Source organism: Heterocephalus glaber, unplaced genomic scaffold (genome assembly GCF_053883595.1).
Source record: "Heterocephalus glaber isolate CG9 unplaced genomic scaffold, H.glaber_assembly_v1.0 deba00001497, whole genome shotgun sequence".
NCBI lineage: Eukaryota > Metazoa > Chordata > Mammalia > Rodentia > Bathyergidae > Heterocephalus > Heterocephalus glaber.
The window spans coordinates 9,335,190-9,347,585 of NW_028258320.1; the positions used below are offsets into that span (position 1 = coordinate 9,335,190).

A 12,396-nucleotide genomic window follows, 5' to 3' on the forward strand; every position below is an offset into this window, starting at 1 on the left:
ATCAATGTCAGTAGCCACCGTCTCCCATCGCGGAACAGATGATGAAACTGAGATGCAGAATTAGCTCAGTTACCTCAGCAGTCATGTCTCAGGTGTGCTCTAACTTTGTGTTTTCCCCCTTTTCCCTTAGTGCTGGGTAGTGAGCCCAGGCCCTTGTGCATGGGAGACAGGTGCTCCACCATGGAGCTATTCTTCCAGCCACTGTCTTCATGCTGTGAAGCTTCTCTTAATTGTTTTTTAAAACCTGAGGATATGACATAAAGGAATGATCCAAAATAGATCATAGAGGTGAGCTTAACCACACACTGACATGCCCATAGATGCAGAGCACTCAGATCCATTGCATAACTGGTATCCAGTTCTTTTCCTGGCAGCAGAACCTTTCTCCTTTATAGGATGCATGGAACGCAGTAGGCAGAGATGCTTTGGCCAGGCCATGAGCAGAGACTCTTACTGCCACACAGAGATCCTATTTTAACTTAACTTACCACATTGAACAGAGTGCTGGGGCCTCTGAATTGCATGTGGCTCACATGTTTTCTTAACCTGCTCCCCTCTGTCTGGCTGAAGTTGCCCAATGGTGAGCATCACACAAGTCTCAGAGTCTGTCTTACTTGGCTTCAGAGGGGGCCCAGGAATGCAGATCTCACTGTTCCTTGTGTTTCTGACAGGCACCTGCACACCCCAATGTACGCTTTCCTCCAAAGTCTGTCCTTGCTGGACATCTGCTACTCCTCCAAGATTCCTCCCAGGGCCCTGGTGGACTTCTGGGCCTGGGGCCACACGGTGTCCTTTGGCAGATATGCAACCCAGTTCTTCTTCCTGTCCCTCTTTGGCACCACTGAGGCCTTCCTGCTGGCCCCCATGGCCTACAACTGCTTCATTGCCATCTGCAGCCCCCTGCACTACCCTGTGACCATGTCACCCCAGCTGTGCGCATACCTCATGCTGGGGTCCTACTCTCGGGGGGCCCTGAATGCTCTCACACAGATGACCATGACCTTCACACTGTCCTGAGGGCCCAACAAGGTCAATAACTTCTTCTGCAACGTGGTTCCCATCTTGTCCCTCTCCTGCTCCAACACCTTCATCAACCAGCTGGTTCTGCTTGACCTCCGCAGCTCCATCATCGTCTGCACGTTCCTCATCACACAGGTCTCCTACATCGACATCATCTCAGCAATCCTGAAGATCCGCACTGTGCAGGGATGCCACAAAGCCTTCTCCACCTGTGCCTTCCACCTCACTGGGGTCTGCCTGTTCTTCGGCACCATCTTCTTCATGTATGCAAAGCCCAGCGCCGCGTCCTCCATGGAGCAGAGCAAGGTGGTGCCTGTCTTCCATGCTGTGGTCATCCCAATGCTGAACCCACTCATCTACAGCCTGAGGAACACCGACGTGCAGCATGCTCTGAGCAGGGCCAAGCACAGGCTGTCCTGGCAGTGATGGTGCCTTGGGCCCGAGGACCAACCTGGGGTCCACCCAGAACCACCATTGTTCTGGGGGTCAGACTTCAGGGTGCTATTTTGCGGGTCCCTGTGGATGCCCTGTCTGCATCTCAGGCTATGGTCTATGAGAGTTTTGGTTGTGTTGATGTCTTCACCAGCAACAGAACCATGGCTCATGAGGGAAAATGTTGAGGACTGGAAGACTGGGCAACTGGGTGGATGTTTGTATGAATTTTATCCTATATATTACATAGCACCCTGGTAAACTTCTAATAGAAAATATCTATGTAAAAATTGTATACTCATAAAATCAGTGAAATGTTTATCTTGGATACAATTCACTAAGTATAAATAAAGTTAAAAAAAAGAACCTAGAGACATTTATTGCTAAATGGATGCACATTGAGGTGCTACTCTTAAGTGAAATAAATAGGATACACATGTGTAAATACCAAGTAGTTTCTCTAGTGTGAGAATCTGAAAGTGTAAATAACAACTAAAAGTTATATTAGATAATGTGAAATAGGAAGAAAAGTGGCAAAGGGGAAGTGGGAGGGGTAAGGGAAAGGAAAAAAGGGAATGGAATTAATATGAGAAAATGAAAAAATTGAAACAAAGTCTTTGTAAATAGGGAAGGATGGAGATGTTTAAGGGAGGGCAGGGAAAGGGGGAAAAATAAGAACCAAGAGAGATTATGTAAAGGTGCAAATTTCCAATGATGAGTGTCATTATTTTGTATACCTAAAATGTACCAGTAAATAAAATTTTTTTTTAAAGTCAGTGAACATCAAACATATCCTTTAAAAAAAAAAAAGAACATGGGGGACTGCCCCATTGGTTATGCCCAATGCAGGCTGTAAGCAATGTGGGCTGTAAAGAGTTAACCTTGCAATTGGCTTATTTTAAGAAATGAGGGAGCTGTGGATTTAGCTCTGTGGCACTACACCTGACTTGAAAGCACAAGGTCCTGAGTTTGATCCCTGGTTAAAAAAAAAAACAAACAGTTTTGGGCCAGGGATTTAGTTCAATAGTTCTGCTGCCTGCCTTGCAAGCGCAAGGTCCTGAGTTCAATCCTGGTACCAAAAAAATTAAAAAAAGAAAGAAAGAAAAGAAAAAGAAATGCCATGAGTTACTCACTTTTGAATACTCCCTACTTATCCAGAGTAGCTGTCTGCCATATCTGTCCCCCTATTTCCCCCCTTTCCCTGCCTTGAAATACATTGTCTTCTTTCATTTAGAAAAGAAAAGAAATGAATCTGACCAAAGCATATGAGATAACACACAGCCAAGATCAGTGAATCTTACCCAAATTCCATTCCCAGCCTAACAGAAGAATACTTTGTCTCTTCTTTTACAAGCCTTGCCTACATCAGCAACATATTCCTAGCAACCACACGTAGCCCCCTCACCCCAACTTAACAATAACTGTGTCACCAATAAATATCAACAGTTCTGGCTGTTCAGGATCTTTGCTTCTCAAGCACTGGTCATCCCAGCTCCCCGTCTCTGTCTCTATAATTCTATCTCTATGTCTTTCTTCTCACCATGTGTTGTAACACCAAGCAGGAGATCGAGACCTGATGTGGAGATTTCTGATATTAGAAGGCTTAAGGTGTTGAGCTATAGTGAAAATATGCAGTCATCATTATTGGTATTGACTGTTATCCTGGAATAAACACAAAGAATGTGCTCATGTCACAAATTTTAATTCATAAACATACTGCCTATTCCTTCATTCTTTTTTATTTCTATGCTTACTAGAAAGAAAAGGTAAACAAGACAGGATGTTATTGAATGAGAGTCAAAAAAGATACATTTCACAGAAGGTTTGAAAAGAATCCCTACCCTGATATAATGACCAAGGTTTATTTGGCCAAAGTTATTGAGATTCCAGTTTCAAATTCTGATAATAGATTGGGTTACTATATATTGCATGAGGGTCAAGGTAAAGAGAAAATAAAGGTCACCCACCTCTGTCCACTTAGCTCAGATATTTGGATAAGAAGTTTCTTTCATATGTAATGGAAAGATAAAAACAAAACCAGAAATTCTACATATATATTTTATCAAAAGTCAAAATGGCCCGCCATCATTCCACCGCTCCTAGGACAGGGGAAGTGAGCCGCGCCAGCACCAGCAGCACCCCCTCTCCCTGTAGAAATGAAAAGACACATAAACAAGCCTCAAAAACAGACTTCCAGATCACCTACAGCAGCCCCAAAGGGAAATGAGATGGAACAATCTGATACTCAACCACATGGACTCCCTGAACTAGCAACAAAAGGGGATCTGGAAAAAATGAAATCAGAAATAATTTCTCAGATAACAGCAAAGATTGTGCCCATAGTGCAAGACATGATTAATAAATCTAGAGAGGACACAGATTAAAAAAATAGAAGATCTAAGGAACATGATGGAATCCCAACATAGGAAACAAATGGAATCCATAAAACACATGCAAATAGATTTCCAGGAGATTAAAAACACCATTGAAAGTCTATGCAGCAGAATGAGCCAGTGTCAGGACAGATTTTCAGATATAGAGGACAAGATTGCAATTAGTGACCAGGAAAAGAAAATTTGCATTAAAATTGTAAGGGACCATGAGAAATCAATCTAGCACCTGCTAGACGATGCAAAGAAGAGTAACATAAGACTACTTGGAGTCAATGAAGAAACAGGAGTGAAGATGACATAAAAAAAACTGTTCACGGAAGTGATGGCAGAAAGCTTCCCAAGCAGGTGAAAAGAACTTGACATACAGATAAGGGAGGCATATAGGACTCCAGCTAGCCTTTATCAAAAAAATCTACACATAGGCATATAATAGTTAGGATTCCAGAAATCCAACAGAAGAACAAAATTCTACAAGCAGTGAGAGAAAAGGAACAAATCATGTGCAAAGGAAAGCCCATCAGAATCACAGCAGACTTATCAATCCAAACCCTCGAGGCAAGAAGATCTTGGAGTGATGTATTTCAAGCCCTAAAGGAAAACAACCTCCAACCCAAATTGATGTACCCTGCAAAACTATCTTTCAAAATTGATGGAGAAATATGATATTTTCATGATAAAGAGAACCTTAGGAACTTCATGAATACCAAACCAACACTCCAAAACACTTTAGGCAATATCCTAGGAAATGACAATGAGGATCACAACCCCAGGAAGCCCAGCAGAATGAATCTGTTGGGCATGACAAATTAAACGCAAAGTGGGAGAATCCAACAACAAAAAACTCATGACAAGGCTTTTACAACTTTTAGCTTCATAAAAGCAGCAAATAAATACATGAAAAAATGTTCAACATCACTGGTCATTTGAGAGATGCAGATGAAAACAACACTGAGATTCTACCTCAGCCCAGAAATAATGGCTGCTATCAAGAAATCAACCAATAACAAATACTGGTAGGGGTGTGAAGAGAAAGGAACCTTTCTCCATGGTTGGTGGGAGTGCAGACTTCTGCAACCACTGTGGAAATCAGTATGGAGATACCTCAAAGAACTAGGACTAGAGGTCCCATTTGACCCAACTCTTCCCCTGCTGGGTATCTTGTCCAAAGAATTAAAAGAATCATACCACAGTGATATATGTGCACCCATGTTTATAGCAGCACAGTTTGTAACAGCTAAAGCTTGGAAACACCCCAAGTGCCCATCAACTGGAAACTGGATAAAGAAGATGTGTTTTTTTATAAAATGGAGTAGTACTCAGCCATAAAGAATGAGAAACTAGGGACATTTATAGCTAAATTGATCCACATTGAGGCCATCCTCTTAGCTGAAATAGGACACACGTGTAAATACCAAATAGTTTCTCTAGTGTGAGAAACTGAAAGTGTAAATAAGGATTAAAATGCATAATTGATAATTTGATATAGGAAAAGGTCCAAAGGTGTAGAGGTGGTGGGAGGGGAAGGGGAAAGGGAGGAAGGGAAAGGAAAAATTATGAGAAAAGAAAAAAATGGAAATGAAATCTATGTAAATAGGGAAGGGTGGAGGGGGTGAAGGGTGCACAGGTAATGGGGGAAAAATACATCATGTACAAGTACAAGCACCCAATGATAAATGTAAATGTCTTTATGGGAAGCTTAGTTTTCTTCTCTATAATTATCTTATATTGAATGAGGGCTATAAAACTGCTGTGAGTTTTTAACTATTCTTTTCTTTCATAACTTTCTTCTTTGGAAATATTTCCTGTTGAATCATAAGGAGGAATGTATTACTAAACCCTAAATAATATTACTCTCTTGAGTATATATAAGGTATCTTAAATATGGTATCAAGTGTACAATAAAACACTCTGATCAGTTCAATGTCAGTTGCCCTTCATAGTAACTACTCTGGCACTTAAGAAGGGCAGAATGACCACAGAAAGCTCTTCCACATTCACTGCTTATGAAGCATTTCTATTCACTGTGCACTCTCTGATGAATAATAAGGGACAGATTCTTACAGAAAGCTTTCCCATAATGATTTCAGTTGTAGAGATTTTCCTCCAGTATTGTTTCTGAGATGCACAATAAAGAAAGAAATCTTGTTAGATGCTTCCCTCATTCGTGACATCTATATGGCTTCTCTCTCATATGAGTTCTCTGCCATGCAATAAGGACAGAGCTACAGAGAAAGTAACTTTCATATTGAGTACATTTATATAGCTTCACTCCAGTGTGGATTCTCCAGAGAAACAAGATTGACAGCTTTGACTGATGGATTTCCCGCATTTATTGCATTTAGTATGTGTCCTTTGAGGCCTAACAACAAGGTGAACTATCTGGCTATAGGATTTTTCACATTTATTACACTCATGGGATTTAATTACAGGATGAATAATTTCATCTTTGGTGAGGGCTGAGCATTCTTGGAATGTTTTAATACATTCCTGGGAGTTAGAAGGTTTCTCTCCTATGTGAGTTCTCTGGTGGGCAATGAGGTGAGAGATCCAGTTGTAGGATTTTCCAAATACACTTAATTTATAGTGTTTTGTTCCAGTTTCAGTTCTTTTGTATTTACTAAGAGCCAAGTAATTCTTAAAATCCTGTTCACATTTGTCTTATTCAAAGGGATTCTGTCTTGTCTACATTCCCATGCAGACACTGAGATGGGAGCTCCAGCTGAACAATTTTCCACATTCCCTAAACTCAGATGGTTTCTCTCCAGTCTGACTTTTGTTGTGTTGAATGAGATAAGATCTCCAGATGAAAGATATTCCACATCTGTTATACTCGGAGAGCTTCTCCACAGTGTACATGATCACACATTAAAGAAGAAATGAGTCATATCAGAGACTTTCTCCCATTCACTGTATTTATATGCTTTCCCTACAATACCAATTTTTGAAGTTCCATAAAAGATATTCTTGTATTCTTTGTAATCATACTGATTTTGTCCGCTATGAAGTCTTGGGTGTTTATTAAATGATTGGCTCTGGTTAAAGATTTGGTTGCATTCTTTACATTCAAACATTTTTTTCTTTGATATGCTTTCTTTATAATTGCCAATATGTATGAATGTATTGAAGGATTTCTTAGCATCAAGACATTTGAAAAGATCTTCTCTAGTTTGCATTTTTACAGCATGAACAGGTGGAATGGCTTAGTCGAATGCTTTGTCAAAATCATTGTTTTCACAGGTAATCTTATCTGCATGTACTATGACTGAGTTACATTTCCATTTTTTACTCTGAGTGTCAGGTTTATAAAAATGTTCTAACAGGAAAAGTCTCTGAGATGGAACAAAGATTAAGCTCTAGCTGTAGTCTGCCCCATGTTCACAGAATTCAGAAGCTCTTTGAGACAGTACTGTTTTTGAGTGAAGACCTTTTGCCTCATTGCTGCACTCTGGTTCATGCAGTACTTTTCTAATTGGTCTTTAAATCCTAAAATTTCTAATGTGAATAACCAAGTGTCATCCTGTAGACATCTTTTCAACTTCATCCCAGAGGTCTGTTCTTCTTCAAAAACACTTGTGCTAGAATAAGTACTTTGTTTTCAAGATTTCTCATCCACTCTGTACAAGAGCTCTGAGGATATGTTTCTCCACTGACCACAGCTCTTCTTACTGCAATAGGGATATGACCTCAGGCTTGGGGGTCTGATACCGCACAGACAGCAGATGCCCATAGGTCTCCAGCATTATGTCACAGTACAACATACTCCACATCATATCCAGCTGCCTTCACTCCTCATGGGTAAAGTCCACAGTCATGTCCTTGAAGGTCAACTCTTCATATACTTGACAAGTTGGCAGTGAATCTAGCATATCCTCTACTCTTCTGGGCTCCCCTCTTTATGCCATATGGGGTCCTAAGGACAGTGAGCCTAGGAGACTCACAGTTTGACAACGCCATCCCCAGGTTTGGTCCATAAGGGCACCTTATGAGTTCCACAGATTGATGGATCCATCCTAGAGAACTGATCAAAGAGGCTGCAGCCCAGAGGTACAGCAAGTCCCAAAATGCACTATTCAGGCCTCAGTGTGGGGCGGATACCAAGGTCAGCAATAAAGCTGGCCCCACCATGCTGATCCCAGAAATAGCACTGGCCTGGGATAGGAGGGTTGCAGGCCAAGGACACTGGGGAAAGGCACTTGGCACAGTAGGGGCAACTGCAGAATTTGCCCCACCAATTGCCCCACACTCATACTGCTGATGCACTGGCCTCCTGGAGGCCTAAGCAAAGCTACTTCTGATTTAATGTCTATTCTTTTCTTTTTCTTTTCATTCTTTCTCTTCATTTCTTTTCTTTTCCTTTGCTGGTTGTGTTTAGTTTGTTCTTTTCCTGTTGCTTTCATGAGGATTGCTTAGGTTCTTGATTTGCATTCTTTTTAAATGCCAGCTTCCTTCTTACTGCTTTCAGCAACTTCTATGTGTGTTGATATTTTCTGTTTTCTATTCCATTTTCCTCAAATATTTTCTTTTCTTTTTCTTTGTTTAATTTGGTGATGCTACCAATCAAACCCAGTGACCTACCTTGGTTTTAAAAAAACATGCTTGGCACAGCTCTGTAATCCCAACATTCGGGAGTCTAAAGCAGGAAAATAGCCATTGCCAGAGATCAGCTTGAAACTTCACTGAGTAGGCTATAAACATTATTGAATTGGCTTATTAATTAGCTATGATTACATTGTGCGTCTGTCCTAGGCCTATGTGACTTGCTAGATGAGCCTTCGGCTGCCAAGCAGAAAAACAACTCCCTATGGCAATGGCCACAGTTGGGGCCTCCATGGTCGGTGACACTGTGGCACCTCTGATACCAAGATAACACTGCAGCTGGAGACTCTGACTCCTGTATGACAAATCCTCCAGAGCAAATGTTAGTTATAGGAAACAAACAGGTTACTCATTAACCACAACCTGGTTTTTACAGGAATGCATTGTCCCTCTTTTTGCAACCCTAGCTCATGTCAGTGCCTTAGCCCTGCTGTTCCCTATATCTGCTTTTATACCCCCTGCAATGTTGTGTAATCAATAAATAGTGGCGAGTCCAGACCCTTGTTGTTTTAGTCTTGCAAGAGGTTTAACCATCCCAGACCCCCTTCATGCAGTAAACCTTTCTCTTGTCTTATTCTTTTCCTCACCATACCCTCAGTCAGGTGGTTGGGTAGTTCTGCAGCCCCTGATGGTCATGAGTTTCAGACTAGCCTGGGATCCACAGTAAGTTTAAGGACAGCCTGAACTACAATGTGAGCCTCTGTGTTGAAAAGCCAAAAAAAAAGAAAAAAAAACCTTTCTACTGTGTCCCATTTTTATTTCTGTAGTTAATTTCTTCTTTAAGCCATTGGTTGTTTGAGTTTGTTGAGTAATTTCCACATAGTTTTGCATTTTTTTCATTAAGTTTTTACGTTTTAGGTATACAACACAGTTGCATTCATCATTGGATAGTTTTGCATTTTCTTGGGCATTGTCTCAAATATTTCGAGAGCTCGGGTGTTAGGTGCATATATATTTATAATTGTGATATTTTTCTGAGGGATTTGAGCCTTTTTATTACATGCTGTCCTTTTTTGACTCTGGGATTTTTCGACTAAAATTCTATTTTGCATGCTTTAAAAATTGCCACAATTGCTCACTGTGAAACACAATTTGCATCAATTACCATTGGCTTCCTTTCTCTTTCAATGTATGTGTAAATTGCATCTTTTGTAGAAATCATCTAGTGGGTCTTGATTTTTTTATTCTCTTCAGGGAATCAATGTTTTAGATTGTTGAATTTAATCCATGTATGTTTACGTATATCAATGATGTGCTCCTCAATTACTTGGTACCTCTTTTCTTAACTGCCTTCTGCATTTCAATAATGTTTTGGGGGTACTGGGGATCAAAGACAAGCCCTAAACAGAGAGTCAAACATAGCATAATGGTGTATTTAATATTGTGATAGAACTTTTGAGCTGCAGTGTTGAATATATTTGTTCATGGAAAAGAAAATCATAGTACAATTTGAAGTAGGCAAACCCAAGAGAAACTTATATTTAAGTGAAATTTACTTTTACTATTGTAAAAGCAATGGGAAAAAGAATTTAATAATTCACTGGATCCAAAGAGCAGGGAAAAGTCCTTAAATTTGGGGAGGATATAACTTCTGAGAGAAACACTTATGGAATACCAAAATCTGAATCTCTATAAACCACCCAAGTCATAAATGATCTGTGTTTTTTGGTGTTTTTATCTCTTTAACAAGATGGTCATTTTAATTAAATTGCCATATTAATGACTTGCTTTAAGCCAAAGTAATTTCTTCCACCCTGACCTGGATCAGTCAGTGTGGAACCTAATGTAGATGCCCAGGACAGGAGTGCAGAACATCTCTCTGCACCTGGAAGTGCATGAACCTTCCAGAGCTGACCTGGCACCAAGTGAAGGGTTCTCAAATAATAAAGGAGGAGTAGCCAGGGTAGGAACATCTGTGCCAGAGAACAGACTGAGTTCAGACATTTCCTCTCATGTCATCATTGGTAAGGATAATTTTGTTTGTTTATTTGGTTATGTTTTATGGAGATTGAACCCAAGGAGATTGCTCTAATCTACATCCCAAGCCCTTTTATTCATATTTGTATTTTTTTCTTAAATGTTAAGACAGGTTCTCCCTAAGCTGCTCATGTGTCCAGGCTGGGCTGAAATTTGCCATCCTCCTTTCTCTGCTTCTGTCAGTGCTGAGATTGCAAATGTGCCATCACACCAGGATAAGGATATATTCTTATAAGTTCACCCCTGAAGTTGATTATTAGAGACTCCATTTGGCTGCTTACAGCAGCATTGCAGGGCTCCATACAAAGCCCTAGTCTGTGCTGTGCTCTCATCATTAGGGTGTGTTTTAAAAGGATTCAGAAATCAGTGGACATCTAGCAAAGCCAAGCTTAATATAAAAATATGAACTGGGAGAGTTTCAAGAGAGAAGAGAGATGGGGTAACAGGAATATTAGCCAGGAGATTGTGCTGTTCAGAGGTAGCTTTTTGACCTGGGTCAGTGACATCTAAACTCTAGGTGAGCACAGAGGCAACTGTAGCTAAGGAAAGAGAAGCAGGGCAGGAAGCAGTCTGGTTCCCATGATTTTGAAACCAGCTTGTTGAAGAAAGAACAGGGCAGGTGTCTGGTGTAATTTGAAGGTAATGAGAAAAAAACAGAAGAGCTGACCTGTGTCCAACCTATGGTTTGGGGTTGTTGTTTTTTTAGAAAATCCAGCCAAGTACAATGTCCATTTATTGTTGAACAACACTGTTTCACACATATATCAAATGGTACAAGGGAGGAGCATGGCTGGATAGCTGTGCCTAGCAGGAACCTCCACCTGGGACAATGGAAAAACAGCTTTCATAGCACCCATTGGCCCAGCCCCATCTCGCATTGCTCTACTCTCTCAGTTTCCAGCCCATTCCAACTCTCTGAGATCCCAGAATATTCCCCAACTACACCACAGTCCCTGGTACTTCACAATAATGGCTGGGAAGGTCACTAAGCAAATGACACAAGACATCCACACTCATCATTCAGGGACACGTCCACCCCCAGGATTTTGGCTGCCCATCAAGTCTGTTTGTGATGCCTCTTGTTCATTTTGGCTTTCAGACATATTCATATGAGAAACAAGTGAGAAACTGGATTTTTCTCCAGCATTTCTGATCTCCCACACTTCTGCCATGAACTTGCCCCAGGAAAAACATTCTTCGCAGGGCATGGTAGCACAACACCTAAATCCTAGCACTCTGTGAGGCTCAGGCAAGAAGACTGTGAATTTCAGCCCAGTCTGGGCACCTTAGTGACTTAGTGACACTGTGTCTCAAAATTAAAACTATAAATAAATAAAAATAAGAGAATAAAAAGTGGCTCCCAGAGCTAAGTAATCATGGGGCTGGCTTCCCTTACCTCCAGTAGCTTTGTGGTCCTGTCTGAGCCTCCCTGTCCCTCCTCCCCTCTACACCCCCTAGACTCACTTGAGCTTTCCTTTAGTAGCTCTCATGAGAAGCAGGCTGCCAGCATCACCACCCAAGTGGCCACAACTATTAGTACTGTCACAGATCCTGCCAGGCCAGTGCCTTCTACCTGCCCAGCCTGGCACCCATCAACTTCTGCAAAGAAAAAAGAGATGGGGGAATGAAATATGAGAAAGGAGAGGCACAGGGAAGGGAAGGACTGGCCACAGTCACTGGCTGTCTGAAGTAGAACTATTTGGGAACAGCTTGACTCCATGGAACCTGTTCTTCCTTATGATACACAGCATTTGATTTTTGCCAAGCATCAGAAGGAAAGCCTCGACCTGAAAATCTTTGTCAAGTGTAATTTGAAGAGAGAATTAAAACTTCTCTATACAAGTTTCCACTTAATAAAGAGGAAACTTGCAAGCTTGTTGGTACAAAAAACATACCATACTGAGAATGCAGAAGACAAACCAAAGTGAAATTTCTTTAAAAATTGTGTAGGTGACTGCAGTATTGATTGTGCCCAAGC

General features: G+C 41.0%; 2 pseudogenes; one reads left to right on the plus strand and one right to left on the minus strand.

The window, feature by feature from the left end:
- Positions 1 to 577: 577 nt before the first annotated feature.
- Positions 578 to 1,446, plus strand: LOC101699195 (olfactory receptor OR9H1-like; annotated as a pseudogene).
- Positions 1,447 to 5,757: 4,311 nt separating this feature from the next.
- On the minus strand, positions 5,758 to 7,693 carry LOC106009511 (uncharacterized; annotated as a pseudogene).
- Positions 7,694 to 12,396: the final 4,703 nt, after the last annotated feature.